Here is a 7275-nt window from a genome sequence, read left to right as displayed (position 1 = left end):
TGTGTGTGTGTTTGTGTGTGTGTGTGTGATGGAAGTTGTTATAGGAATGGAAGGTAAAAATAGTGAGAGCGTGTTTTTGCATGTATGATAAGGTTGCTTACCAAGTACTATATACACATAGTTGATTTGTGACTAATCCTTAGAGAAGATCAAATACTCTTTATCACTAACCAACACTGAAATTAAAAAGAGGCAGCCATCACACAGCTCTTAGTACAATGTGTTTAAGAAGTTGCAAGGGTTCCAGTTTTTGGTACAGAGTATTCAGACATCACACATGTCTTCTGTACAGTGTGAAAGTGCTTCCCTACTTTGGAAAATAACTTATAATTTACTCTAAATTTAAAGATATATGCACAGTACAAATGAATAATCTATACACAAGTTTTACCCAGGAGAAAATATCAGGAATTTTCTATAGAGACATCTGTACTGAAATGTATGTGGCAGATTTATTCAAAACCTCCTTGAGTCACGTATAATCTATCTGTTTGACAAACACAACTTGTTGTTTATATGCATTTTTAAATCTTAATTATACTTGTATGTGTTCGTAAAATAGTGCTCTCACTGTGGTCAAAGAACAATTGGACAAGTTGCTTTTTTTTTTAACATTGCTCTAATCCTGTGGCTTGAACTAGCATTGTCAGCTTGGTGATTAGTGTCTTAATTAGATGACAAACTTTTCAACTCTCATACTGTAGGGGGATCTCAAGCCCTATTCTAGGCTCTGACCAAGCATGTTCATACATTCAGGCAAAGACCCATAAATGTAAAATTAAAAATAGATAAATAAATAAAAGTTAATTGCAGAAGACAAGCAAACACATAGTAATGCTCTATGATAAGCAAAACTAGAATGAGAAATAAATGACATACAATTTTAAATGGCTTCCCAATAACCCACACATCAAATGAGGTACAAGAAGAAAGGAGGAGTGGCCCCTTGTTCTGGAAAGACTCAGTGGAGCAGTATTCGGCAAAACCAGAACGGGGAAGTAGAAAGGGGTGGGTGGGAGGACAGGGGAAGAGAAAGGGGCTTATGGGACTTTCGGGGAGTGGTGGGCTAGAAAATGGAAAATCATTTGAAATGTAAATAAAAAATTATATCGAATAAAAAAAGAAAACTACAAAAAAAACAAAAACAAAAAAACAAAAAAACAAAAAAATTAAGATGCTATACATATATAATAATTTATTATTTGAAACAGTATTTTTAAATTTATTAGTCATAGTATAATCTTGAAAATTATTTTTCCATTTAAAGCAAAATCTGTTCCTCAATAATCATAAGAAGTTAAAAATATTGGAGGGTCTGACTGTTAACTTTTCTCCTAGAGTTTGAATAGAGCCATTTAAGTGAGGCTGCAATTTAGATGTCATTGCAGAAGAGAAACTCAAAAAAACATTGTCATGGAAGCTCTCTATTGTGCATTTTAATTGTTTTTTATGATCAGAATTATGGTCATTGTGGCCGAGAACACTCTTTTATGCAGTTAAACTTATGTGATTTTCATTTATTCATTTATATGTGTTTAGATGATTTAGAGGTGAATAACACCTCTTCTTTATGATACAATTTTGTCCTTGTACCTGACAAACATAAGTTATTACACAACCAAAAAGCACAATGGTCAAATTGTCTCTCTTTATTTTTTTACTCTATTTATTTTTCATTTAGATTTCAAATGATTTCTCCTTTCCTGGAACCCCTCTTCCTGAAAGTCCCATAAGCCCTCTTCCCTCCTACTGTTCCCCAATGAACCCCTTCTCTTTCCCTGTCCTGGTATTCCCCTATACTGCTGCACTGTGCCTTTCCAGGACCAGAGGCCTCTCCTTCTTCATGGACATCATTTGATACGTGAATTGTTTCCTGGGTATTACAAGGTTCTGGGCCAATATCCACTTATCAGTGAGTGCATACCATGTGAATTCTTTTTTTTTTTTTTTTTTTTTATTTGATATAATTTATTTACATTTCAAATGATTTCCCCTTTTCTAGCCCCCCCCCCCACTCCCCGAAAGTCCCGTAAGCCCCCTTCTCTTCCCCTGTCCTCCCTCCCATCCCTTCCCAGTTCCCCGTTCTGGTTTTGCCAAATACTGTTTCACTGAGTCTTTCCAGAACCAGGGACCACTCCTGGTTTCTTCTTGTATCTCATTTGATGTGTGGATTATGTTTTGGGTATTCCAGTTTTCTAGGTTAATAACCACTTATTAGTGAGTGCATACCATGATTCACCTTTTGAGTCTGGGTTACCTCACTTAGTATGATGTTCTCTAGCTCCATCCATTTGCCTAAGAATTTCATGAATTCATTGTTTCTAATGGCTGAATAGTACTCCATTGTGTAGATATACCACATTTTTTGCATCCACTCTTCTGTTGAGGGATACCTGGGTTCTTTCCAGCATCTGGCAATTATAAATAGGGCTGCTATGAACATAGTAGAGCATGTATCCTTATTACATGGTGGGGAATCCTCTGGGTATATGCCCAGGAGTGGTATAGCAGGATCTTCTGGAAGTGAGGTGCCCAGTTTTCGGAGGAACCGCCAGACTGCTTTCCAGAGTGGTTGTACCAATTTGCAACCCCACCAGCAGTGGAGGAGTGTTCCTCTTTCTCCGCACCCTCTCCAACACCTGCTGTCTCCTGAATTTTTAATCTTAGCCATTCTGACTGGTGTAAGATGAAATCTTAGGGTTGTTTTGATTTGCATTTCCCTAATGACTAATGAAGTGGAGCATTTTTTAAGATGCTTCTCCGCCATCCGAAGTTCTTCAGGTGAGAATTCTTTGTTTAACTCTGTACCCCATTTTTTAATAGGGTTGTTCGGTTTTCTGGAGTCTAACTTCTTGAGTTCTTTATATATATTGGATATTAGCCCTCTATCTGATGTAGGATTGGTGAAGATCTTTTCCCAATTTGTTGGTTGCCGATCTGTCCTCTTGATGGTGTCCTTTGCCTTACAGAAACTATGTAACCTTATGAGGTCCCATTTGTCAATTCTTGCTCTTAGAGCATACGCTATTGGTGTTCTGTTCAGAAACTTTCTCCCTGTACCGATGTCCTCAAGGGTCTTCCCCAGTTTCTTTTCTATTAGCTTCAGAGTGTCTGGCTTTATGTGGAGGTCCTTGATCCATTTGGATTTGAGCTTAGTACAAGGAGACAAGGATGGATCAATTCGCATTCTTCTGCATGCTGACCTCCAGTTGAACCAGCACCATTTGTTGAAAAGGCTATCTTTTTTCCATTGGATGTTTTCAGCCTCTTTGTCGAGGATCAAGTGGCCATAGGTGTGTGGGTTCATTTCTGGATCTTCAATCCTGTTCCATTGATCCTCCTGCCTGTCACTGTACCAATACCATGCAGTTTTTAACACTATTGCTCTGTAGTATTGCTTGAGGTCAGGGATACTGATTCCCCCAGATTTTCTTTTGTTGCTGAGAATAGTTTTAGCTATCCTGGGTTTTTTGTTGTTCCAGATGAATTTGATAATTGCTCTTTCTAACTCTGTGAAGAATTGAGTTGGGATTTTGATGGGTATTGCATTGAATCTGTATAGTGCTTTAGGCAAAATGGCCATTTTAACTATATTGATTCTACCGATCCATGAGCATGGGAGGTTTTCCCATTTTTTGAGGTCTTCTTCCATTTCCTTCTTCAGAGTCTTGAAGTTCTTGCCATACAGATCTTTCGCATGTTTATACCATGTGAATTCTTTTGTGATTGGATCACCTCACTCAGGATGACATTCACTAGTTCGACCCATTTGCCTAAGAATTTCATGAATTCATAATTTTTTATAGCTGAGTTCTATTTCACAGTGTAAATATACAACATTTTCTGTATCCATTCCTCCGTTGAGAGACATCTGGATTCTTTGCAGCTTCTGGCTATTTTCAATAGGGCTGCTATGAGCATAGTGGAGCATATATCCTTATTACATGCTGGGAATCCTCTGGGTATATGCCCAGGAGTGGTATATCGGGATCCTCCACTAGTATCATGCCCAGTTTTCTGAGGAAGCACCAGACTGATTTCCAAAGAGGTTGTACCAGTTTACAACCCCACCAGAAGTGAAGGAGTGTTCCTCTTTCTCCACATCCTCACTAGCACCTGTTTTCTCCTGAGTTTTTGATTTTAGCCATTCTGACTGGTGTGAGGTAAAATCTCAGGGATGTTTTGATTTGCATTTTCCTGGTGACTAAAAATGTTGAACATTTCATTAGGTGCTTCTCGGATATTCAATATTCGAAAATGAAAATTCATTGTTTAGCTCTGTATCCCATTTTTAAAATAGGGTTATTTGGCTCTCTTGAGGCTACTTTCCTGAGTTCTTTGTATATATTGGATATTAGCCCTCTGTCAGATGAAGGGCTGGGAAAGATCTTTTCCCAATTTGTTGGTTGCCATTTTGTTATTTTCACGGTGTCTTTTGCCTTACAGAAACTTTGAAATTTTATGTGATCCCATTTATCAATTCTTGATCTTAGAGCATAAGCTATTTGTCTTCTGTTCAGGAAATTTTCCCCTTTGCCCATGTACTCAAGGCTCTTCCCCAGATTCCTCTCTATTAGTTTAAGTGTGTCTGTTTTTAGTAGAGGTCCTTGATTCACTTGGACTTGAGCTTAGTATAAGGAAATAAGAATGGATCAATTCTCATTCCTCTGCAAGCTGACCTCCAATTGAACAAGCACCATTTGTTGAAAAGGCTATCTTTTTTCCATTGGATGGTTGTAGCTCCTTTGTCAAAGATCAAGAGACCAGAGGTGTGTGGGTTCATTTCTGGGTCTTTAATTCTATTCCATTTATCTACCTGCCTGTCATTGTACCAAAACCATGCAGTTTTAAACATGATTGATCTGTAGTAATGCTTGAGGTCAGGGATCCTGATTCCCCCAGAAGTTCTTTTACTGATGAAAATAGTTTTAGCTATCCTGGGTTTTTTGTTATTCCAGATAAATTTCTGAATTGCTCTTTCTAAATATAAGAAGAATTGAGTTGGGATTTTGATCGGGATTGCATTGAATTTGTGTATTGCATTTGACAAGATGGCCATTTTTACTATATTAATCCTGCCAATCCAAGAGCATGGAAGATTTTTCCATCTTCTGAGGTCCTCTTCCATTTCTTTCTTCAAAGACAAGAAGTTCCTGTCATACAGATCTTTCACTTGTTTGGTTAGAGTAACAACAAGATGCTTTATATTGTTTGTGGCTATTGTGAAGGGTGTCATTTCCCTAATTTCTTTCTCAACCTGTTGATCATTTGAGTATAGGAAGGCTACTGATTTTCTTGATTTAATTTTACATCCAGGCCCTTTGCTGAAGTTGTTTATCAGTTGTAGAGTTCTCTAGTGGATTTTTTGGATTGCTTACGTATATTATCATATCATTTGCAAATAGTGGTAATTTGACTTCCTCCTTTCCAATTTTTATCCCGTTGACCTTTCCTCGTCTAACTGCTCTAGCTAGAACTTCAAGTACTATATTGGATAGTTATGGAGAGAGAGAGAAGCCTTGTCTAATCCCTGATTTTAGTGAGATTGCTTCAAGTTTCTCTCCATCTAGTTTGATGCTAGCTACTAGTTTGCTGTATATTGTTTTTGTCATGTTTAGGTATGGGTCTTGAATTCCTGTTCTTTCCAAGACCTTTAACAAAAAAGGATGCTGAATTTTGTCAAATGCTTTTTCAACATCTAATAAAATGACCACGTGAATTTTTTCTTTGAGTTTCTTTATGTAGTGGATTACATTGATGGATTTCTGTATCTTGAACCATCCCTGCATCCCTGGGATGAAGCCTACTTGATCATGGTGAGTGATTGTTTTTGTGTGTTGTTGGATTTGTTTGGCAAGAATTTTATTGATTATTTTTGCATCAATATTCATAAGGGAAATTGGTCTAAGTTTCTCTTTCTTTGTTAGATCTTTGTGTGGTTTTGGTATCAACTAAATTGTGGGTTTATAGAACAAGTTGGGTTGTGCTCCTTCTGGAACCCTGGGTGACCTGTTGTCCCCTGGCACAGATTGCTGTGGTATTGCAGAGCTCCTTGTTGCAGGCAGAGTCCTAGTGTTGTGTGTCCAAAGTTATAATCTACTCTGGTGATCCCTGCCTACCAGTCTGCCACTCTAAATAGTCTGTCTCTTCTTTTTTCATGCAATTAAAAAAGTATCATAAGTGTCATTCTTTGCTGTTAAAAAATATTTTCCCTTTCAGATCCACCATGGTGGGTGGAGTGGCCAACATGATGCAGATTTTTGTGAAGACCATAATGGGGAAGATCACCATGCTCAAAGTTGAACCCTTAGTCACTATAGAAAATGTAAGGCCACGATCCAGGATAAGGAAGGAATGCCTCCTGATCAGCAGAGGTTGAACTTTGCTGGTAAACAGCTTGAAGATGGCAATACTTTGTCTGACTACAATATTCAAAAGGAGTCTACCCTTCATCTTGTGTTGAGACTTTGTGGTATTGCTAAGAAAGAAGAAGTCTTACACCACTCCCAAGAAGAATAAGCATAAGAGGAAGAAAGTTAAGTTGCATGTGCTGAAATACTATAAGGTAGATGAAAATGGCAAAATTAGTGGACTCCATTGAGAGTGCCCTTCTGATAAATGTGGCACTGGAGTCTTCATGGGCAGCCACTTTGATAGGCATTACTGTGGTAAGTGTTGTCTGACTTACTGCTTCAACAAACATGAAGACAAGTAGTTGTGTATGAGTTAATAAAAATATGGAAGTCATGTTTAAAAAATATTTTGTTTTTAAACTAAACATATCAAGAAAACATTTCTCAACTCATAGTAACCATCAGAACCTTCAGGAGCTGGGAAAGTGTTTGGAGGTTCTATGAATTTAAAGAAATTTTGTGACTAATTAAAGAACTGCAGGAAATAAGGAAGATTGCCCTGACTAGGCATGTGATTCTTCTAGACTTGAGCTCTTTAATCATAGTCTTGAATAAACACTCAACTTTCTTTCTGGACATATTAGCACCAAATTTTACTTGCCACTTGCAAAATCGCAAATGCTGATATTAGGAACCATAGGTATCAGCATCCTAGAATCCTCAGTGAAAACAGCCAGAACATCAGCCTCAGTTCAACTTCTAATTATATATGAGTATTCCTTAAACAGCATATATATTCAGGTTTCATGTTTGTTTGAGTGAGTCATTTTACATACATATGTTTTTCCCTAAGTTTATAAGTCTCAGCTACCAAAACCTAATACCATATTCTCCACAGGTTTCTCATTTTCAGGTAGCAGAT

At 37.6% G+C, this 7275-nt stretch overlaps 1 pseudogene; it reads left to right on the top strand.

Annotated features, from left to right (window-relative positions):
* The first annotated feature begins 6250 nt into the window (after window positions 1-6250).
* Window positions 6251-6715, top strand: LOC127689991 (ubiquitin-40S ribosomal protein S27a-like; annotated as a pseudogene).
* The last annotated feature ends 560 nt before the right edge of the window (window positions 6716-7275 follow it).

Source organism: Apodemus sylvaticus, chromosome 7, assembly GCF_947179515.1.
Source record: "Apodemus sylvaticus chromosome 7, mApoSyl1.1, whole genome shotgun sequence".
NCBI classification, from domain to species: domain Eukaryota; kingdom Metazoa; phylum Chordata; class Mammalia; order Rodentia; family Muridae; genus Apodemus; species Apodemus sylvaticus.
This window is presented reverse-complemented; position numbering and strand designations above follow the sequence as displayed.